Genomic DNA, 24841 nt, shown 5'->3' with positions numbered 1-24841 from the left:
ATATAGTCAATTCAGTAGAATGCGTTGTACCGTGGAACTGTACAGATATACATTAACAAGATAATTTCAATACTGTACTGCCTTCATTGATAAGAGAGATCAACTTGCCAGATAGTTTCGACTACAAGATGTTTAGTCATAGTAGAATAGATCATTTCCACAACTAACTTACTAGTGTCAGTAATAATTATGAGTGCAAATCATAGCAATAATCATTCAAAAACCCAATCAACTAATACCAATCGGTTAAAAACAATGTAAATATCCTATCAATTCTTGGAGAAGAATCAATCCAAGAATGCGCACCGACCACTCATTACACATATATCTATAATCATAAAAAATATAATACTGTAATCAATTCTGAATTTGAAACAAGAAGTATAAATAAAGAAAACCTGCAATTCAAATCAGCAAAGACAAACATGACTTCAATTAAAAAGCCTACTTGAAAGAAATGTAATTTGGGGTAGCCTATATAGAGAAAATAAGTATAAATAATGGTATGATCAGATATAGATAATGGTAAGTTAAAATTAAAATATGATAAAAAAGAAGTTCATATTGAAGTGAGTTCATAATTCATAAACTAATTCATCAGTATTCCATTTATTACCTATTATTCATCCATAATGTCCTGTAAGTCTTTCTCAGAGTAAATCCTAATCACCTTATCACCCTCACTAAACTTCATCTTCACATTACCTGTCATATCGATCCAGACGAATTTAAACCCTTTTGCTCGCTGTACCTTTTTCGCCCTAGCAAACAGTAACCTCCTTTTGGCTGTCAAGGACCTGTTAATATACACCGGCTTAGCGTCACCGATGAAGCCCATATGTTGAGTGTTCAGATCACCTTTCATTTTTCTTCTCTGAAGAAGGGTTTCAACATCGCTCCTGCGCACAAAACGGACCGCGATTCCCGCAGTTGGTCGATTCTCTCTTTTTCGGAGACGATGACACGCATCAATAGAGTCCTTGTTGACGTCCATATTCAGTGTTTTACACACCTGAAGAACAACTTCAGCAACATCCTCATCAGCTACCGATGGAACTCCGTAGATCTCAACAGTATTACGTCTAGAGTACTGCTCCAGATCATCCATCTGATAAGAAATGTCCTCTACCCTTTGACGCAGTTCCCTATTTTCATTAGAAAGTTTTTTTATTGTGGACTGTTGTTCACTAATCATATCAGCTTGCTTCGCCAGCGTCTCACAGGTTCTGTCAATTTTTTCTGTACAAACGCGTATAGCATTGGATAAGTCCTCATTCAGCTTAGTTTGACTATCAGATATTAATTTCTTAAGCTCCTCCATCGATCTATTAAAAGTTTCAAGATCAATGAACGATTTTGTTGCACTTAAAGATGGATTCACTCTCACTGGTGTTGAGTCCGAATTACTTCGTTGTATACGCAATTTAGTTGTACATTTAGTACAATACCATGCACGGTTAGCGAGTTCCTCAATTTCTGCTTCCCCCAATCCCACACATTTACCATGGAATAAGCACTTGCACTGTTCACAGACAATCTTCTCCTTCGCGTTTCTATTCACCGATAGATTACAAACACTGCACGTACTCATTATTTGTGCCATAAGATTGAATTCTTCCGCTCAATTTTACCGCTCTTACATCAATTTTATCACAAACTCGAGTTGGGAGGTATACGGAGATTGATTGTTCAAGATTGTCACGTCAAAGCAGAGCTATAAAGTAGGTGGACTCTCCCCCTGCATCAAGCATTTATATCCTCAACAGTAAATCCAAAAACACGATTAGAATTCTACAACATCAATCCGACTTTCATAGGTATAGGTCAGGAATTGAGTCGTATATGCTCCGCTGCTTCCATCAGATTTATTTCAGAATTTTGTGTTCACCGCTGTCAAACCGGGCAATAACTGTGTGTGTATGTTTATAAGTGTGCGAGTATTAACGGTAAATTGGCAAGAAAGACATGCGCAGTTCTGATGTAGTGAATCATTTTTACGTAGATTTAAATGCCTGTCGACAGAGTGATGAGCGACTGAAACGAATTCATTGCTTTCGATTAGGATGAGTTGGAGACCCGTTAGGATGCCTTGAAATTTTGATTCGAATTTGACCTACAGACCGGTGGTCGCTTGTAAAATGAGTTTGTAAAACAGTCATCGATAACTTGTCAAAGCCACTGGGTATCAACATCAACATCAGGATCAAAATCAGCATCAAAATCATAGGATTTCATGTGAAAACGTTTCCTTTTGGCTCCGTATTTGTTGATCTGCCCTAATCGATCGATCGAAAAACTTCTGATCAAAGACGATGGAATGCACCTTCCTAACTCCGCTAAGATAACTGATTTCCTCTATGACTTCTCCCATATTATCTTTAAATATTTTGCAAGAATGCAGCTTCCAATCTGCTATAGTGAGGTCCACGTTATAATGGCAGTGGAGAAAGATAGAAGACCAACGATGCCGATCATCTGTCTTGTCGATGCCTTCTATGGTGGGTAACTGATACCGGTTTATTGATGTAATATTAACTGTTCATTCTGGTTCAAAAAAATCAATTATATTGTATTAAGCAATAAAATTATATTTTCAATAATTTCATAATGAATTTTCATAATTTGGATACAATTAGTGTTTTGATTAGCAATGCTATTGCTATTCTTGTCTATCATTCAACAAAGCGGATAGCGCTATCTCTTTCTCGCTTTGCTCTGTTGCCAGATCGGCTTTCAACAATGTAGAATGGATAATTAATTAACATATTATTCCATCTTAATAATGAAAATTCATTATAAAATTATTGAAAAATATTATTTCTTGCATAATAGAATATATTTGGATACGGTATTTTAAATGAGAATGAACAGTTAATAATTACATCAATAAACCTGTGTATCAGCTACCGTGTATAGAAGGCATTGGCAAGACAGAGGATCGGCAACGTTGTTCTCCTATCTTTCTCCACTGCCATTATAACGTGGACCTCACTGTAGTTGATGATAAATTTATGAGTTATTTTCGACGACATTACAGTCAAGCTTTTGAATAAAAGTTATTATAAACTAGATTTTTCCAAAAATCCGTTGATAATTGATTCAAAAATCTGATAACGCTTCACACGTGAGTACTAGTTTATACTAACTTTTATTCAAAAACTTGACTGTAGTGTCGTCAAAAATCGTTCAAAAACGAATTGAAAAAACTGATAAAATGCTTTTGAAACGCAAACATGAATTGGTGAGAATGACTGACTAACATCTAAAGTCTTCTCCAGCTTAACCTGTGAATCAAATTTATTATTTCTTCATCCAGTCATTCTCGTTATAATTATTGACCCGAGCGAAGTGAGGTCTAAGATTCAAGTCGACGGTTTGGCATTTCTCTTAATATATGAATGTTTGAATGTTTAAATGTTTTATTTGTTGCGCATTTACGGCGAAACGCGGTAATAGATTTTCATGAAATTTGACAGATATGTTCCTTTTTTGATTGCGCGTCAACGTATATACAAGGTTTTTGGAAATTCTGCATTTCAAGGATAATATAAAAGGGAAAAGGAGCCTCCTTCATACGCCAATATGAGAGTAAAAATATAGAATTAAGACTATAGAATTATTCATCATAAATCAGCTGACAAGTGATTACACAGATGTGTGGAGAAGCCAGTCTATTGCTGTATTTCCATGAGGTCTATAGTTCTGAGGTCTATAGTGAGGTCTATCAGGTACTTGTTGATGAGAATACTGCATAAGGTCCATTGTTCACATAACTACTAGTTTTAAATAAATAACCGGTTAATTCCATTATTATCATTGTATATACTTCTCAGGGCAATAACACGAAATGGAGAGCCTACCTAGTTGTGGCTGAATCAGTAGTTCACTCCTTCAAAAACAAGAAGCTGTCTGATTGGTCAGTCGTAATTTTACTTCCACAGCTCACTGCCAATAGGAATCGAGCAGCTCGAGAATGTAACAAACAAGTCATTATCCAATGAGACAGCTCGTTGAATTTGGGGCATGGCTGAGCTCAGCGTAGCCACTCCCATACTTGGTAGAGAGTTACTGGGAAGGATACTTTTTTGATATTCTTTCCAAAGAATTGACATTGATATGTCCAGAGCTCCGCCAATTTATGTAGATGCATTACAATATTATCTTGTATAGTTATTCCAAATTTTTTTTTTCTTATCATTGTACAGTTCAATAATTATTCTCTTAGTTTATGTTATGTAAATTCATCTAAAACTTTGCTGTATTATAAGCTATTCTTTACGTGTATAAGCCAGTATATATTGTAATTTGAATAAATAAAGTACTCAATCAATCAATATTTTTGTATTTAAAGTTAGTTCTCTCTCTTTCTGCATAAATAAAGCACTCAATCAATCTCCACTAGAATCAGAATAATTTTCCTCTAGAGTCATCGACGGTAACAAAACCGCAAACTCTTGAAAAAAATAACAATATTATGGAGCTACATTGGTGTTCAATCAATGAACATAGCAGACAATCTATAGATCTCTAAAATATCTTTGTAGAGTGTAAGGTTATAGCATAGAGAAATAATAGCGTAAGTAGATATCCCGTGGTAATGGGCGTTTATGTCGCAACTTTCACTGTTATCTCAAGCCAATTACTGTTGATCATTGTCGAATTTTACTGTTTTGTTGGGGCGAGAGTGTATGAACGGCACAATATGAGAGACTACCAGCGTCACACAGCTTCACGGGAAAGAATTATATGAACTATCGGCTTGGGATGACAGTAAAAGTTGCGACATAAACGCCCTATACCATGGGATATCCACTTATGCTATTGTTTCTCTATGATTATAGTCTTTGCAATTTTGAACATTGATTCTTAATGTATCGAGGATTATTAAGGCTCTAGAGTGTAAATTACACACACATCGATTTTTAGACGTTTGATTCTTAATTTATCGAGAAATATTAAGGCTCTAGAGTGTAAGTTATACACATATCGATTTTTAGACGTTTGATTTTTTATTTATCGAGTATTATTAAGGCTCTAAAGTGCGAGTTACACATTCAACGATTTCTAGACGATTGACTCTTAATTTATCGAGGAGGCTCTAAAGTATAAGTTTCACACACATCGATTTTTAGACGAGTGATTTTTTGTCGTCCTTATAAATTCTGTTATATCAAATAGATGGTGTTTCAAGTTCCGTTTAATCTGATAGAGTTCGTAAGGGCGGCAGAAATTCAAACGTCCAAAAATCGATGTGTGTGTAAATGGCTCGTAATAGAGTTGAGACAGAAATAGTATTGAGCCTAGGGGCGCCAGATGCTAGATCCGTCCCTGAACTTGAATATCAGTACTTTTCACTATAGCGATATATGTTACTAATTTCTCATGAAGCTTGAAATAAAATTCAAGTCAAGATTAATGGTTAATCTTGCTTGCAAACGCTGTCAAAACCACTGTAAAATCTCATAGGATCTTCCTTGGGATGATTATGACATTCCACAAATTAATACACCGTAATGAAGTCAGCAAATTCTCAAATAATTTCCGCAAACCAATTTCCCCTCCAGACTTTGTGTCTTACTCAACTCATTTTGCCATGTTACAAAATAAATGTGTACCGTTAAATTTCTTGATGACTGATTAGATAACCTCGACGGGAGTCTCACAGAAATTAATTTCTCAAACTTTAATAACGGAAAATCAGACGACTTATGTCGTTCATTTTTCATGAAAGATAGCCATTACCGTCAAGCTCATCAACTTTATTATATATTACGGAATTTTACGATTTCCTGCTCTACTATGGGATTTGAGAATTGCAAACGAGATGCCAGATCTATAGTGTGGTCCACGTTATAATGGCAGTGTTTGTTTAGCAATGGTATTGCTATCCTTGTCTGTCATTCAACAAAGCAGAGAGCGCTATCTCTTTCTCGCTTAGCTCTGTTGCCAGATCGTCTTTCAACAATGCAGAATAATTAATCAATCAACAAAATATTTCATCTTAGTTATGAACATTCATTAAGAAATTATTGAAAAATATAATTGATTAACAGTTAATAATACATCAATAGACGTGTATCAGCTACCGTCTATATAGAAGGCATTGACAAGACAGAAGATCGGCAACGTTGTTCTCCTATGTTTCTCCACTGCCATTATAACGTGGACCTCACTATAAGACCTCCTGCTGGTTGGGGAATAGAGATACAGGTCTCCGACAACGGAAAATATCAACTGTGGATTTTAGTGTCGTTGGCCTCTGCGGAAACTTTGGCAAATTGAAAATTAAAATGTTGCCGATTCTGTTTTAATCCGGTGTCAACTCTTGTTCGTTAAACTGACCATTCTCATTTTTATCGCATGAATAAAAATGTAGAAATGTTGGCAACTGGGACCACCTTGGTGTGAAGATTGTGGTTTTTTGAAATGGTGATCAGACAGGAAATATCTTTATTTCCAATCCGATGAAGATAACATCTCTTTTAAATAATCCCTCCTCTTTTCCTCTGTCCTTTTAATTTTGATGTTTTAATCGAGTTTCAGAACCTGAACACAAAATTGCAAGGATTTCAATGAATAACTTTATTATATTTCCATATTTTTCGCCTATCTACTGATTGACTCAATGATTTTCAAAATGTCTATAATATTTTGGTTTGTCAATACTCCTCATTTTATGAGTTCAATCATGTGATAAGAGATTCAAACTTTATTGAATTTATCGTTCAACAACATGGTTACAAATATACTCATTATTTTAAACATGATTATACCAACCGTTTTCGATATAATTCGACTGAGTCATTGTCAATATTGCAGAACCGTTCCATAATTGAATAAAAACACAAATCTGTTGTCAAGTTCTACACTGTTTTATTTAGTACACGACCAAGGTTTCGTGACCACACCGGTCACATACTAAACAAAACAGTGCAGAATTTGACAACAGATTTGTGTTTTTATTCAGTTTTCGATATAGTTATTTGATGATCGGACTATGAACAATGATAGCAACACCAGTCATTGAGTAGGCTCAGTCTAATCATTGATACCAGATTAATATCATTTATATCAAATACTGTATTTTATATGATAAGAGAGAGTAGAGTTGTGTTTGTTCGATTATTTGCATCAAAACATGTCAATTTGTGGATTGCATACCGGAAAATGGGAATTATTTAGATCTCCAATTTCTGCACATAGATTCTAAAAATATCAATCTCGTACACTTCGAATCCCAAATTTCATTTCTCCTTCTAGATTTTTAGAATCAATGTTCAAATTTCATTCATGGGACATGAATATGTTATCATTCAAATGTACATACCATGTTAATATCCTATTATACTAAGCGAGCAATTTCTGTATTTATATATCTGGTTATTTTTATATCTGGTTATTTTCATATCCAGCTATTTTCATATCTGGTTTTTCATGTTTAACGGATCTCGAAAACGGCTCTAACGATTTTCACGAAATTTGGAACATAGTAGGTTTATGATGTGAAGATTCGATTGCACTTGGTCTCATCCTTGGGGAAACTCGCTGAACGACATTAAAATGATAATTCATCCTTGGCTGAAACAGCTGAGGATAGTAAAAAAATGAGTATGTAGAAAATCAAAATATCGCATCCCCGAAATTCATAGGATGACGTATAGCCAGCTGTGAAATATAAACACGATCATTCTAGAGAATTGTGTTCTGTTTATCAATAGATAAAAATAACGAGCGAAGCTCGGTGCCCCGATATTAGAACTGTAATCTAGAGAGAATACATTTCCGGAACAGATGATTAAAATTGGTAACTACATTTATAACCAGTCCAATTTTGTCAGATTGGCATTAAGTTGAGAAAGGTTTCTGAACAGGATTTGAGTTCTGTCACTTATTAGTACCAAGTTTAGAAAAACTTACCTATACTAGGCCTATAATAAAGAAGAGAACTGGAAAGTACATACGGGTAAGGAAAATAATTTTTGACGCATCATCACTTTGCATATATAGATTCTTAATATCGGGGGACCGAGCTTTGCTCTGGAGTGTAAAAGCATAGAAAATTTGTAACGAAAGATTGAATTTATAGTTTATATTTATTTATTCATTTTCTCAGTCGTACAATTTCTTTACAGTTTTATGAGAAGGCACGACAGGCTTATGCCCAAAACTGTCTTTTTTCAAATTTATACTACAGTCCAAATCAAAATCTAGGTTGAGCTTCTATCACTCATCAATATAACAATTTATTCACACTTCGAAAAACAAACACATCATCAATTACAAATAGATATACTATGAATTCGATTTAGAATGATATACTATGTTTCCTACAGTATTTGTTATATACCACGGTATATAAAAGAAGACGGTAGGTGTCACGCGCATTTTTGTGCTAAATTTCCGGTGTAGCTGACGTCATTTTATATCCAATCATCTGTTTTTAACAAATAAGTTTCTTAAATTGCCAACAGGTGTTAAAAACCTCGGTTGGTGGCGATGACGCAATCTAGCTGGCTGGCCACTGCGCATACATTTCATGACCACTACCGTTTTCATCTAAATACCGTGTTATATACTATGTACCTATCACTAACAGCATCTAGTTACTATTTTGGACTTTCTAAAGTAAACATTTTTTCTAAAAAAAAGGGAAATAAACGAAAATAAGTCTTTTTTGCTGAATTTTTCTTCTCGTGAGATCAGCTGGATGATCCCACACAAAATGCACTCGTTCATTCTCTACCATTACGGTATCGACAGACGACAAAATTTCCAGCTGTTTGTTCCCAAGGACGTATTTCTCCTTTTAATGTCCTTCAGCGAGTTATCCTAGGGTTGAGACCTAGTGCAAACGAATCTTCATATCATAAACCTACTTTGTTCCAAATTTCGTGAGAATCGTTAGAGCCGTTTTCGAGATCCGTTGAACACTCGTTCACTCTCTTCCATTACAGTATCGACAGACGACAAAATTTCCAGCTGTTTTCCCAAGGATGTATTTTTCCTTTTAATGTCCTTCAGCGAGTTATCCTAGGGTTGAGACCTAGTGCAATCGAATCTTCATATCATAAACCTACTTTGTTCCAAATTTTGTGAGAATCGTTAGAGCCGTTCTCGAGATCCGGTCACATACAGATATATAAACATCTAAACATCTTAACATATAAACAGAAATTGCTCGTTTTATAGGATTTAACCGTGGATGGTTCTAGGCCTACTTAAACCCTTCAAGATTACACTCGGTCAAGTTTCAGTTTGTCTAGTTCTAAAATAGACCCTTGCGGAGCACGGGTTACCTGCTAGTTCGTTATAACGTGGACGTCAATGTAGATCGTTGTGAACAAATCATGAGTCTACTTGACTCTTAATAGAATTTTACCGCCGCATAGGTCAGATGTAAATAATTATGCCGAGACAAATACTAATGAATGGACTGTACGAATGGAAAGATAATAAATCGATGAATAAACATGTGTTGCAAATTCGCACATCGTGAATAAATATTCAAAAGAGAAACCGAATCTAAATGGATGGGATGGGAAAGATCAGATTCGCACGCCGCTACAGCTAAGCAAAGCAAAGGGCGACGTCTCATCATTAATAAACGAGCTGGAGAGGAAGGGGGAGATGGGTGATGATTATGAGGGGAAGGAGAGAGAGAGAGTGGGAGTGATAGAGCAAAGAGGAGAGAGCATCAGGAGGAAGATGGAGAAGGAAAGGAGAATGTGAGGAGAGAAAGGAGGAATGAATAGAAAGGGAGAGTAGTGATTAGTGATGATTATTAAAGGGAGGAGATAGATAAATAGAGAGAGAGAGAGAGAGAGAGAGAGAGAGAGAGAGAGAGAGAGAAAGAGAGAGAGTGTGAGTGATGATTATGAAGAGAAGGACTAAGGAAGAGCAAAGAGGGGAGAGTATGAGAAGTCGAAGGAGAAGGAGAGGAGGATGTAGTGAGAGAAGAAGGAGGAAAGGATTGGAAGGGTGAGTGATGATTAGAGCCTGAGGAGGAAGATGGGAAAAGGAAGGAGAATGTGGGAAGAGAAAGGAGGAAAGGATGGGATAGAAGAGTGATGATCATCAAAGGAAGGAGATAGATAGAGAGAGAGTGAGAGATTAGATTAGATTAGATTAGATTGGATCTCTTTATTTATGAATGTTAGAGAGAGAGAGAGAGAGAGAGAGAGAGAGAGAGAGAGAGAGAGAGAGAGAGAGAGAGAGAGAGAGAGTGTGTGAGAGAGAGAGTTGACAGTTTCTGAGGAGGAAGATGGAGAAGGAAATGAGATAGTGGGGAGAGAAAGGAGGAAAGGATGAGAAGGAAGAGTGATGATTATTAGAGGAAAGAAAGAGAGACACAGAGAGAAAAGAGAGAGAGTGGGAGTGAGTGAGTGGACAGTGTCTGAGGAAGAAGATGGGAAAGGGAAGGAGAATGTGGGAAGAGAAAGGTAGTGAGGATGAGAAGAAGGAGAGATGATTAATAAAGAAAGAAGAGAGAAAGAGATTATATTAGATTTATTTATTTATGTATGTTACAATAAATACTGGCTTATATACTAATTTACATTAAATGACGGTAATAATTATTATAATAATTATAATTATTCAAAGAATTTTACAGAGTATAAAAAATTGATCAATGATATGATCAATGGGAAGAGAGAGGATTGGATAGTGTGAGGGGGATGCGAACTGAAAAGGAAGAGAGAACGCGGAGAGAGAGAGAAAATATAATTGAACATGATGATGATGAAAGAGAAACATTAAGAAAGTTGATAGAAGACACTATGAAATATCATAAAACTGAGAAAGAAGGCACAAGAGTAATTTGGAAATAATAAACAGGAAGTCAAAAATATATTTCAACCTGAATAATTTTTTTTTGTGATAGTTTCGTTTATAATAGTTTTGTAGTTTCAATCATTATCAACTGCATATCAAAAACCTTAACAAAAATGGACGTTCAGAAAGTATCAGTTATTTGAAAGAAGTTTATTTATTGTATTCATCAAATGTTCAATCAGAACTGTTAAATCAAAACTAAAAACGACTATTTCTTACCTTTTGAAGTGAGCAATGCTATTCATCCATCTCCTCCCAATATTCCAGACAAGCATAGCCGCATCTTTAATATTGTTCAATTAGCAATTCAATTTCTCATCGCTTCACCGGTTCTATTTTCACTCACACTCTCTCGTTCTTTGTAGCACTGTCCTTGTCTCCTTGAGGTTTCCGACTAGACCACCATTCGATCCACTTTCCTTATCTTTTACTTTTCTACTTCTGTCACTTAGTTTTCCTTGCGGTTTGTTATCACTTTCGGTGGTAAGCTATCAAGGAGACACAGTTCAAAACTGTTTTTCTTCAGATCATTTAGTCTACTATACTCCGTACAAAATTACTTTTGATTTGGGAGGGACATGCGCATCAGAGAAGGCATACAGAGGTAGGGATACAACGGCGGCGAAGTTTCCGTTCTTAACCGGCCAGCATTCTCTAATTTATAGTGAGTATTCAAGCGCTCATGTTAAACTTTAGGAGTTTCCTCTCTGAAAGCATTCAGTCGAATGACTCTGAGTCTAATCGACAAATTGGCAACTGCGCTTCTACCTATGACTATTAACTGGATGATCTCCCTCCATTTCTGTGCCTCACATATTCCTCCAAGTCAAGAGTAATCTTGTACGGACTATAGCAGAGAAAACTCCTATAATTCTGTAAACAATAATTACTCCTGTAATTCTGTGACTATAGTCACAGTAATAACAGAGACAAGAATATTCTATTAGTATTGTATTTTCTCTGGTAATAGATAGGCCTATAAGGAGATTGGTGTTGCAGCCTATCTCTCAATAATTTTATCAGAACTCTTCGATTAGGATAGTAATAAAATAATAATATCATAGAGAAACGATAGCGTAAGTAGATATCCCATGGTATAGGGAATTTATGTCGCAACTTTTACTGTTATCTCAAGCCGATTACTGTCGGTTATTGTTAATTTTTACTGTTTTGTTGGGGTGAGAGTGTAGGAATGGCACAATTTTGAGAGACTACCAGAGTCACACAGCTGCATAGAAAAGAACTAAGTGAACTATCGGCTTGGGATAACAGTAAAAGTTGCGACATAAACGCCCTATGCCATGGGATATCTACTTAAGCTATTGTTTCTCTATGATAATATCGAGTGACCTATAGTTGGCTGAGGTCTGGTGTCAGAGTTTTCAGGTCGCAATTGATCAATTTCGGGGCCTCTGACATTACCTAACAACTGCTTTTTAGGCAGCCGGAACCGACGGCTTAACGTGTCCTTCCGAAACACGGTTAGTTGTAGAGGTTGAGTAACATTATACACTTATCATTGTTGAAAGACCCTGTTTTGCAAAAGCCTGATGAATTTTATTCATGAATGAATTTCTTTTAAACAAAATTTTGGAGAGAAATGGTAAAGGCTCAGCTCCATGGTCATAATTTTATGATGATATAATATTTTTGTAGAATAAATGAAATATAATAAAATTCAGCTGTTGAAGTACGGTAAGAGAATCCACATTTTTAATACATTCATATAGTGGAATCACTTGGGCAGTTTGAATGATAAGATGGAATGTACAATCCAATTGAATAAGACTTATAAAAGAACAGAATTCACATCTATATCATATTATTAAGCGAGCAATTTCTGTATTTTTATATCAGATTATTTTTATATCTGGTTATTTATGTTCAACGGATCTCGAGAACGGCTCTAACGATTTTCACAAAATTTGGAACATAGTAGGTTTATGATATAAAAATTCGATTGCTCGAAAATTCGAACTATATGTCTCATCCCTGGGAAAACTAGCTGAAGGACATTAAAAGGATAATTTATCTTTGGAAGAACAGATGATAATTACGTCGTCTGTCGATAACAGAAGATGCGTGTGCCTGTGTGGGAGAACAGCTGTGTAATCATTCAATCAGCTTACCATATATCTCGAAATATTATTTAGAAATTTTATTAAAATAATCGGATTTGTTGACATGACATGGTTTATCACTCCAAATTAGAGTATAATCATGATATTCAAAGTTATTCATTATTTTACAGTTTGAAGTGATTAGTGAGTGTTATTTTGTTATTGAATCAGGTTTGTAAACAATCTAAAATAGAACTTTTCTGTTTTTAAATATTTTGACTGAAAATTGGACCTGAATTCAAGTGTATGAAACATAACCTATTTTTGGACCATTTATAGTGTATAAATCAAAATTCTAGGAAGAAACAGTTTTGGGCTGTGCCTGTTTGTCCTTTCCCAATCATTTTGAAGAATTGTGTTCTGTTTATCAACAAATAAATAACGAGCGAGGCTCGGTGCCCAGATATTATTATATTAAGCGCGCAATTTCTGTATGTATTTATTTCGTCGTCTGTCGATAATGGAAGTGAATGCACGAGTGCATGTGTGTGGGACTGAGACAAAATTATGACTCAGCTGTTGAACTACCAGACCCACGCCGTGGGATGTTTTGTAAACCATTGTTATAGAATATTATTCATGATCAATCAGCTGACAAGTGGATTATTCATTGCATGTATTACACAGATGTCTGGAGAAGCCCAGCAATGGTTTACAAAACATCCCACGGCGTGGGTTGCTTTTCGTGGATTAGCGTGGGTCTACTTTGCGGCGGGCCTTAGTGCCGGTTGCACAAGAGCCGGTAAAATTTTAATCGTGATTAACTCCACGAGAACCAATCAGAGAAGCGGTCTTTTCAAAAAAGCCTTCTCTGATTGGTTCTCGTTAAATTAATCCTGGTTAAAATTTAACCGGCTCTCAAAAACAGAATACATAGAATACAGAATCCACATCGTACATTGAAATAGTGGAAGCACTTGAAATAAACCAATTTGACATGAATGATAAGTTGGTAACGTTGAAGTTGTATTGAACAGTAGCAGCAGCAGCGTCATCAACAGTAGTAGACAATCTGGTTTTGTGGTATTGACCCAATAACCTGTCACCTAATAACCCATTCTAATTTTTCGACGAATCAGTTGGAAATTGGACCGCTTTCTACCGAGCAGAGCAGACAGAGATCACGTCTCATTACATCTTGGGATGGATATAATGGAAGTGGAAGAGGTAAATGCAGCTTGCCTGTCTGCAACTACTTCAACTCCATAATTGTGATGATGATGATGATGATGAGGACGATGATGATGATGAGGATGATGATGCAGATGATGATGATCGAGATGATACGAGATATACAGAGATTCTACGAGATAGAGAATATTCCTACAAGCTGAATCTTTGTGAATACTATTCTACAGCAATACACGTCGATTTGTGTATAATCAACATCGACAGTCGACTTTAATAATCGAATATCGAAGAGGTTACAGGAAACATTATATTGTTGACCGAGCGAAGTGATGTCTAAAGGTACGTACAGATTTACGCGCCGCGAACATGAGCAATTCACTTTTAATCAGCTGATGCCAAGCTTTTTATATCTGTATCTTACCGTTTCTGTAATAACAGATATAGTCAGCCGATTAAAAGTGAATTGTTCATGCTCGCGGCGCGTAAATCTGTACGTACCTTCAGACATCACTTCGCTCGGTCAACAATATAATGTTTCCTGTAACCTCTTCGATATTAAAAATACAGATATAGTCAGCTGATTGGAAGTGAATTTATTGTTCATGTTCGCGTATATCTGTACGCACCTTAAGAATCAAGTCGACGGTTTTGCATTTCTCTTTATGTCAATATGTTTATATTATGTTCCGCATATACGGCAAAACGCGGCAAAAGATTTTCATGAAATTTGACAGGTATGTTCCTTTTTGAATTTCGCATCGAAATGTTTTTTAATTCTGCTTTTTAAGGATTATACAAGAGGAAAAGGAGTCTCCTTCGAACGCCAATATTACCGTAAAAGTCAGACTATAGAAATATTCATCATAAATCAGCTGTCAAGTGGATTATTGATATTGCATGCAGTGACACATGCAATAATTATTGATATCTGTAACTTAGTAGAAAATCAGCTGTCGTGTGGACTAATTATTGCATGCGATGATGCACGCAATTATCAACTGAAAGTAACATAGTATTTTCTCTATTTATCTGCTTGGGCTGACCTGTTGCCAGTATATGTCTGAATTAGATTTTGATGATAACATTTACTATACACCAACCCCAACAGCCATTAGCCGTTTACACATCGATATCTCGCCGACACGACATACAGACAGGATATATTCTTATGAGCAGTATAAGAGGAGTCTTTGGTTTAAAACTGCGCGAGGTCTACTGTTCACAGAACTACTAGTAGGTTACGGATGCAGATATTGATGCTAATCAGCTCTTTTGCCTCTCAAAATATGATTCTTTTAGAGTCAAGACTCCCAAGTTAAGAATTCTGTAATGAGAGATGGGTGGTGTAACACTGAATATCAGGAAAAATCTGGTGTGGCACACTCACACAACTTCCCTTGCCGTTATGAAAATGTATCACCTGACGCTAGTGATCACGCGCATCTCAATCTACTATTCAAAGATTCAATCCAGCTTGTGACAGGACAATAACGCTGGAGACACACGAGGTCTGTTATCTCTTCATAGTGAATGATTTGATAGAATCAACAGCTGTTTGCAATTGAAATAATAACATTTTCTCGAATTTCGAGCTTATTTTAAATTTTAGGTGAAAATGTTACTGAACATTGATTGTAGAGATTTTCATGCTCAATCATTTCCACTTAGGATGTTCGGTTCAAATAATTGTATCTGAAGCCTGATAATTGGAAATCTAAAATCAAACTTTGCATAGTTGGGGTAGCTCCAGAAATTTTTACAGATATGGGACTTGTGGCAGTTGATAGAGCTTACAATAACTATTTTAGGTATGAATTTGATAAAAATGGTTGGAGCCGTTTTCGAGAAAATCGTGAAAAACACTGTTTTGGAAAATATTTTCGCCATTTCAGCCGCCATCTTGAATTGCATTAGATCGAATTGTTCGTGTCGGATCCTTATATTGTAAGGACCTTAAGTTCCATATTTCAAGTCATTCCGTTAATTGAGAGATGAGATATCGTGTACACAGGCGCACATACACACACACACACACCACACACACACACACACACACACAACACACACACACACACACACATACAGACCAATTCCCAAAAACCACTTTTCTGGACTCAGGGGACCTTGAAACATATAGAAATTGGGGTACCTTAATTTTTTTCGGAAAGCAATACTTTCGTTACCTATGGTAATAGGGCAAGGAAAGTAAAATGATTATTTGATCCCATCTTCATTCAATAATGCTACGTATCATTGAATGAAGATGGGATCAAATAATCTAGAAGTGGAAGAAATAAAAAAACACTTGTGCAAACAGACAGGTGAGTCAAAGTGGATAAGAGATATTAAATGAAACTCGGAGAGAAAAAAGCACAAAGAATTGATATAGACCAGGAGGTAACTACAGTGTAGAGACGGAGAAATTGAGAATAACCAGTTGTTCACAAGATATCGACCACAGGTACATCGATAAGTATTTTACCGGTAGTTGAGTTTGATAGTGGTTAGAACTTGGAGAGAGTGATTGAAAGATGGAAGAGACGCGTCCACTAATGGCACGCATCAGACTGCACTCTCAGAGTAGGTTACGATCTGGAAACGACGCCGTAGCCACAAGTGTGGCAGAGCGATAAAATTTAATGAGAAAGAGAGTAAACTGATGACGGCAAGTGTGTGAGAGAGTACACACACACACACACCGCATTACAAGCTGCTGCATTCTAAAGAGTGTGTGTATTATTGCCCAGAACAGTTAACTAAGAGTCCATTAGATTTTCTCTTTTGTGTGTGTCGATGATATGTTTGTGTCAGTGTTTTTGTGTTTGTGTTAGTGTTAGTGGTGTGTAAACTGCTTTTGAATGTACTTGCTCCACGCCAGAGGCAATCACACATTGAATCAGCTCAGATACAGGGGGCATTACCAATCCCATGGTAATTACTGGACGGGATATTGTCTCCCAGACGCCCCGAACCCCCCAGGGCTTAGAATTCAACGCATACTGGTCTCAGATCACAATTCAACTCCTAGATGACCGTACTAGTCTCAGAACTAGCTGGGAATCGGGTCATGGTCGAAATATCAATTAAAAAACTATTTTTCCTCATCAATATTGGGTCATGGTCAAAATAACAATTAAAAAACTTTTTTTTTTCAATACTGGGTCATGGTCGAAATAACGATTAATAAACCATGTTCCCTATTAATATTGGGTATTGGTCAAAAATAACAATCCAAAACAATAATTATTCCTTATCAATATTGGGTCATGATCAAAATAACAATTAAAAAACTATTTTCCTTATTGGGTCATGGTCAAAATAACAATTGAAAAACTATTGCTAGTGAGATGGATGGACCTACTCACGATTTATTTTATTTTTGTTACAGGTTCGTCAAAACATCATAAACGTTGATGGGGAACCAGAAAATGTTGTGTAAAAATGCTGTAATCAAATACAGGATTTGATTGGTGAGTTGGAAAATAATTTCAAGAAATTTATCAATTAGAAGTCTTTATAGTATAATTTCATTGAGATATCAAGGAGAACTACACTTAAACTTGAATTTTCAAAAACTTTTGAAGTGAAAATGCACTTACTTTTGTATAGTGACGATCGTTTCGACCTGTTGTTGGTCATCATCAGACTGTGGGAATTCACTCAGATGACAAGGCTATGTGTGGTAAGGGATGAAGGTGGCGGAATAGGTTGTGGTGGGGGTTGGGTTGGTGGATACTTAGTGAGGCGGTAATTTTGAACTGTGGACTATTTTGTCAAAGAGTGTGTGGGAAGAGAAATTTATTTGATCATTTAGGAGACTGTTGGGAAACTGTTTTGTGTGGTTGTAGATTTCGTATTGTTCCAATACATTCTACAACCACACAAAACAGTTTCCCAACAGTCTCCTAAATGATCAAATAAATGTCTCTTCCCACACACTCTTTGACAAAATAGTCCACAGTTCAAAATTACCGCCTCACTAAGTATCCACCAACCCAACCCCCACCACAACCTATTCCACCATCTTCACCCTTACCACACATAGCCTTGTCATCTGAGTGAATTCCCACAGTCTGATGATGACCAACAACAGGTCAAAACGATCGTCACTATACAAAAGTGAGTGCATTTTCACTTCAAAAGTTTTTTTAAAATTCAAGTTTAATTTTAACAGAGAAAAAGTATGAATATACAACATAGGATAGGGAACTACTTTCACTGCTTTGGGCGAGTATCTTAAATCTGTGGTCCATACAGAAGATGCAAAACACATGGGAAAAAATGGCAGGAAATGAGAGTGAGACCTAGTGTGAGAGAATTATAACATATGAGTGGAAAGAGAGGGATTGAGACCTTGAGCATGTGTGAGAGGATCAGGGGGAAAAGGATAAAGGACGAAAGAGCGGAAGGATATGAACGGAGCAGACGCGGTGTGAATAGCGGATGGGCGGTGGTTAGCTGCATTAAAATGATGCATGATTTTGTGATTAAGATCGCATCCCGGCAAGCGGTGTGCATAATTCACTGCGGCTAACGTGGTCCACGTTATAATGGCAGTATTTAATTAGCAATGGTATTGCTATCCTCGTCTATCATACGACAAAGCAGATAGCGCTATCTCTTTCTCGCTTTGCTCTGTTGTCAGATCGTCTGTAAACAATATAGAATTAACTAGCCGTCAAGCTCGCTTCGCTCGCCATATCCGTCTAGCCAGGGGGCTCCGCCCCCTGGACCCCCGACTGGATCGTCCAAGAATGAGATCAGCAGGCTCGCTTCGCTCGCCTGCATTTTTCATTTAGGCATTTTTATCAATGTTAGGACAATCCAGTGGGGGTCCAGACTAAACGGATATGGCGAGCGAATCGAGCCTGACTGCTAGTAATATAATATTCCCAGGATTGAAGTAGCAGTGCCCAATCATTTTTCCGCGGTAAATGCATTTAAATCTTCAACTTGGTGCCAACTAACAAAGACAACTCAACTTAATTCCAACCTGACAAATTATTAATTTAGTTTGCCAGTTAACAACTGTTTCGAAGAGGTACTCTATCTAGATTATAGTTCTATAGTAACATATGATATGGAAATTTCAATTATAATTAAGAGATTGGGAGAAGAAGAATATACATGCTAAAAGACGAACTTTAAACCCTTAAAAACAACCCTTAGAGTTGAAATATTGCCAAAAGATTTCTTAGTGCGCCTCTAAAGGGCCAACTGAACATACCTACCAAATTTGAACGTTTTTGGTCCGGTAGATTTTTAGTTATGCGAGTGAGTGAGTGAGTGAGTGCCATTTCGCTTTTATATATAGTTAATTACCAAAATATTTCATCTCAATAAATTATGAAAAATCATTAGTATTTCTGTGAACAGTAGACCTCGCGCTCAGTAAGTTACATTGACCTGTTGTTATGTTTTCTCAAAAATTAATAAATAATTTATCAATTAGAAATGTGTAGAAAAAATTCTAAATAAACATATTGCTTTTTGTTCTATCGTACCGTAACGTGTCGTCCCGGAATGTGAGTGTGAGCGCTGTTATCAGGTCTGGCTGCAACTGTCTACAACGTTGATGGAAAGATACATATGTTCGATGTTTTTGGACGGGTAGTATTATAGTCAACTGTCTACTAACGTTGATGGAAAGATACATTTTCAAGATGTTCGATGTTTTTGAACGGGTAGTATTATAGTCCACTAGACAGCTGATTTAATATATGATGAATAATTCTATAGTCTGATTTCTACTCTAATATTGGCGTTTGAAAGCGGCTCCTTTTTTCTTTTATATTATCCTTGAAATGGAAAATTTTCATAAACCTTGTATATACTTCGACGCGCAATTCAAAAAGGAATATACCAAAATTTAATGAGAATCTATTACCGCGTTTCGCCGTAAATGCGCAACATAAAAACATATAAACATTTAAACATTAAGAGAAATGCCAAACCGTCGACTTGAATCTTAGACCTCACTTCGCTCGGTCAATTATTAAATCATTGAAAAATATAATTCCGTGCTCAATGAAGTATAATTGATAATTTTTAACGAGAATGAACAGTTAATATTACATCGATAAACCTGTATAAGCTACCGTCTATAGAAGGCATTGACAAGACAGAGGATTGGCAACGTTTTTCTCCTATATTTCTCCACTGCCATTATAAAGTGGACCATATAAAGGCAGTATTTGATCAGCATTGGTGTTGCTATCCTTGTCTATTATTCGACAAAGCAGATAGCGCTATTCTTTTCTGGCTCCGAAACTTCGTTAGATCTTTTAAAACAATGTAGAAATATAATTGATTTACAAAATAACCAACCTCCACTAATTTATTATCTATTCAATGATTAGAAATGTACTTTTTCGACTAATAAGGCTAGCTTTACACGCATTCGGTTTGGACTCAGGGGACCTTGAAACGTATAGAAATTTAGAAATTGGGGTACCTTGATTTTTTTCGGAAAGCGATACTTTCCTTACCTATGCTAATAGGGCAAGGAAAGTTAAAGGCAAGCGTGTGTAAAATACAGTTTTTTCCTGTTCCCCTAGCAACGAATTCGAATATAATGAAACTTATTCGTGTGGAGGGGGAGTTCGGTGCTATGCGGTTGCTATTCGGTACCAAATGCAAACCGAATCATGTATTGTCTGCCATAACCTACCGCTATTTTCTCATTTTTAGATCACTAGGTTTGTTTTTGTTAGTCCATGGGCTCTTCAAGAATGATTTCAAATTTGGATTCCCATCCTCATGCTATTATTTACAACTCCATATATTGTGAATTATCAAAAGAGCCCAAACTCCAAGTGCTTATTAATGAGACCAAATAATTATCTCCAAACACCCTGGTTGATTTATGAGGATTATAAACCCCAGGAATCATGAAGCAAATCGATTACATATGACTGGCATCATATATTACTGTCATAATAAAGTATGCTTGAAAGGTCACCTCAAAAAGCTCAGTTTTAATCGTACAAATAAGACGAGATGCCCCCTTATAGTGAGGTACACGTTATAATGGCAGTGTAGAAGGAAAATAGGAGAGAAGAGTTGCCGATTCTTTGCCTTGTCACTTCCTCCTATAGAGGGAAGCTGATAACGGTATATTTGATTCAATATCAACTATTCATTCTTGTTTAAAATCATCAACTATATTTCATTCGACAAGGAAATATATTTTTCAAGGATTGAATGATACCTGATTGAGGTTGAATATTTTGTTAATTTATCATATTTCTACACTGTTGACAAACGATCTAGCTACGTTGCGGAGCTAGAAAAGAATAGTGCTATCTGCTTTGTTGAATGATAGACAAGGATAGCTTCACCAATTTTATCTGCCATTTATAACGTGGTCCTCACTACAGCTAGAGTGTTTGATTAGCAATGGTATTGCTATCCTTTTCTATCATTCAACAAATCGGATAGCGCTATCTCTTTCTCGCTTTGTTCTGTTGCTAGATCGTCTTTCAACAATGTAGAATTAATAATTAATTAACAAAATATATTATTTCAATTATGAAAATTCATTATGGTAGTATAGAAAAAATGTCTTTCTCAATAAAATATAATTGATTATTATGCAAACGTGAATGAACAGTTAATATTTCATCGATAAACCTGTATCAGCTACCGTCTATAGAAGGCATTGACAAGACAGATGTTCGGCAACGTTTTTCTCCACTGTCATTATAATGTGGACCTCACTATACCAATGGCCCATATGAATAAAACCAGAGCAAATGCTCATGAGCAAGATCATGGAGCATAAGGTTTTGCTCATGAGCAAAAGGTAGAAGCAAAAGCATTTGCTCATTTTTATATGAATAAGCTTTACCTTATACCAGAGAAAACTTCTATAATTAAACTTGCTATTATTAATTCTGTGCTTATACTCTTACCTTACGCTCTTGAACTCTGGAGCAAATGCTCACGTATTTTGAAGATTTTTCATCAGTTGATTCGCTTTTGTAGCCTTACTTTGTTTTTATAGCTCATGGAAGCGCTAAATATGTAAGTAGGGGGCACCGCTTGTGTTTGCGTCGTCTGCTCTGTTTTCTATTTATGAATAGAGTTTAGGTTAGTTGAGTTTAGAATTTTTAAATAATAGCGTCAAAAAATGTCATTTCTATAATAATCTTCAGCATATTCTTATAATATCAATAGCCTTCTTATAATCGTATACACTCTCATCTTCTTAAATGCCTATTTCCTATTCTGTGATGGCTATCTTTATATCAGGTAGCTATCTTTTGTATTTATCCTTTTGTAGGAATAATGGTGATATTAATCATGATTGAATTTGTAGAGCCATTTTACTATGAGCAGAAGGTGATAAGCTGCTCTAGACTAGACTCACCTTTTTTGAAACATTTGCTTCAAAAGTTGAGCAAATGCTCTAGTTTATTCATACAATTTTGAGTATAAGCTTTTACTTTTGAGCAAATGCTCAAACTATTTTTTTGATGAGCATGAAGCGAATGCTCAATATTTTAGAAGTATAAGCAAATGCTCAACTTTATTCATATGGCCCAATATTATCAACCCTTATATCAATGCCCAGTAGGAGAGAAAAGTTCTGTTATTTGCAAAAGAGACAAGACGAGTGTTGTGGTTGGTTGACAGGAATCAGGAATGGAGACTACTTGTCAGTCAGTCAGTTAGTCAGTTAGTCAGTCAGTTAGTCAGTCAGTTAGTCAGTCAGTTAGTTAGTCAGTCAGTCAGTCAGTTAGTCAGTCAGTCAGTTAGTCAGTCAGTTAGTCAGTCAGTCAGTCAGTCAGTCAGTCAGTTAGTCAGTCAGTTAGTAAGTCAGTTAGTCAGTCAGTTAGTCAGTCAGTTAGTCAGTCAGTTAGTCAGTCAGTTAGTCAGTCAGTTAGTCAGTCAGTTAGTCAGTCAGTTAGTCAGTCAGTTAGTCAGTCAGTTAGTCAGTCAGTTAGTCAGTCAGTTAGTCAGTCAGTTAGTCAGTCAGTCAGTTAGTCGTCAGTTAGTCAGTCAGTTAGTCAGTCAGTTAGTCAGTCAGTTAGTCAGTCAGTTAGTCAGTCAGTTAGTCAGTCAGTCAGTCAGTTAGTCAGTCAGTTAGTCAGTAAGTCAGTCAGTCAGTCAGTCAGTTAGTAAGTCAGTTAGTCAGTAAGTCAGTCAGTGAGCAGGTCGAGGTAGTAAGTAGCAGAGCAGCAGTAAGTTAGTCAGTAAGTCAGTAATTTAGTCAGTAAGTCAGTCAGTCAGTTAGTCAGTCAGTCAGTGAGCAGGTCGAGGTAGTAAGTAGCATTGTAGCACACAAACTGCAATCCAATCGACAATCAAGTTGTTATTACATTATTAATTTTGTAATACACCGCTACCCATTGACGGAGCTTTCTCTTGCAAATCTCGCTCTCCATCCTTCTCCCACACACACTCTTTCTCGTGCCATCTCTCTCACTTTCCTCTTTACCTCTTCTCCTGTATTTGATGCTCTTGTTCTCTCTTAATCGCTGTTTCTCTACTTCTCTTTTTATCTCTCTCCTGAATTTGTTGCTCTTGTTTTCTCTTCATCAACTGTTCTCTCCATCACTTTTTATCTCTCTCCTGAATTTGTTGCTCTTGTTCTCTCTTCATCCATTGTTCTCTCCTTCTCTTTTCATCTCTCTCCTGAATTTGTTGCTCTTGTTCTCTCTTAATCGCTGTTTCTCTCCTTCTCTATTTATCTCTCTCCTGAATTTGTTGCTCTTGTTATCTCTTCATCCACTGTTCAACCCTTCTCTTTTCATCTCTTTCCTGAATTTGTTGCTCTTGTTTTCTCGTATTCGCTGTTTCTCTCCTTCTCTATTTACCTATCCTGAATTTGTTACTCTTGTTCTCTCTTCATGCACTGTTCTCTCCTTCTCTTTTTATCTCTCTCCTGAATTTGTTGCTCTTGTTCTCTCTTCATTCACTGCTCTCTCCTTCTCTTTTTATCTCTCTCCTGAATTTGTTGCTCTTGTTTTCTCTTAATCGCTGTTTCTCTCCTTATCTTTTTATCTCTTTCCTGGGTTCGCTGCTCTTGTTCTCTCTTCATCCACTTTTCTCTCTTTCTCTTTTTATCTCTCTCCTGGATTCGTTGCTCTTGTACTCTGTTCATTTCTGTTCTCTTCTTTTTATCTCTCTCATGCATTCCTGCTCTTGTTCTCTTTTCATTTCTATTCTTCACTTTTTATCTCTCTCCTGGATTCGTTGCTCTTGTTCTCTCTTAATCTCTGTTTTCTTCTTCTATCTTCATCTCTTCCTTTTTAATTTTTTGCTATTGTTCTCTTCTAATCTATGTTCTCTCCTTCTCTCTCCTGATTTTTTTGCTCTTGTTCGTTCTTAATCTCTCTTCTCTTCATCTCTCTAACATTTTCTCTACATTCTACTTTATCCCTGTCTACATTCCTCGCTTCTGTTCTCTCTTAATCTATATTTTTCTCTTCTTATGTTTCTCATGCATTCCTTGCTCTTGTTCTCTCTTAATCCCTGTTCTCTTCATCTCTCTTCATCTCTCCAACATTTTTCTACATTCCACTTCATATCTGTCTACATTCCTTGCTCTTGTTCTCCCTTCATCTATCTTTTTCTTTTCTTATCCCTCTCTTGCATTCCTGCCCCTTTTCTCTCTTAATCTCTGTTCTCTTCATCTCTCTTTATCTCTCTAACATTCTCTCTACATTCTACTTTATCTCTGTCTACATTCCTTCCTCTTGTTCTTTCTTAATCTATGTTCTCACCTTCTCTCTTGCATTTGCGACTCTTAT

The 24841-nt window shown here is 36.3% G+C and overlaps 1 protein-coding gene across 3 annotated transcripts in view; it reads left to right on the top strand.

Moving 5' to 3' along the window:
- The window catches only part of LOC111045189 (serine proteinase stubble), a 312932-nt gene that overhangs the window by 203178 nt on the left and 84913 nt on the right, over nt 1–24841 (top strand). The window contains exon 2 of one of the 3 annotated variants that reach the window (XM_039426137.1): nt 17473–17554. The exons of the other annotated variants lie outside the window; for them this stretch is intronic. The gene's annotated coding sequence lies outside the window, so the exon portion shown is untranslated. The remainder of the gene's footprint in view (nt 1–17472; nt 17555–24841) is intronic. 3 annotated transcript variants of the gene reach the window in all.

This window comes from Nilaparvata lugens, chromosome 4 (genome assembly GCF_014356525.2).
Source record: "Nilaparvata lugens isolate BPH chromosome 4, ASM1435652v1, whole genome shotgun sequence".
Taxonomy (NCBI): Eukaryota; Metazoa; Arthropoda; class Insecta; order Hemiptera; family Delphacidae; genus Nilaparvata; species Nilaparvata lugens.
The sequence above is the reverse complement of the archived record's forward strand: the minus strand, read 5'-3'. Positions and strand labels throughout refer to the sequence as shown.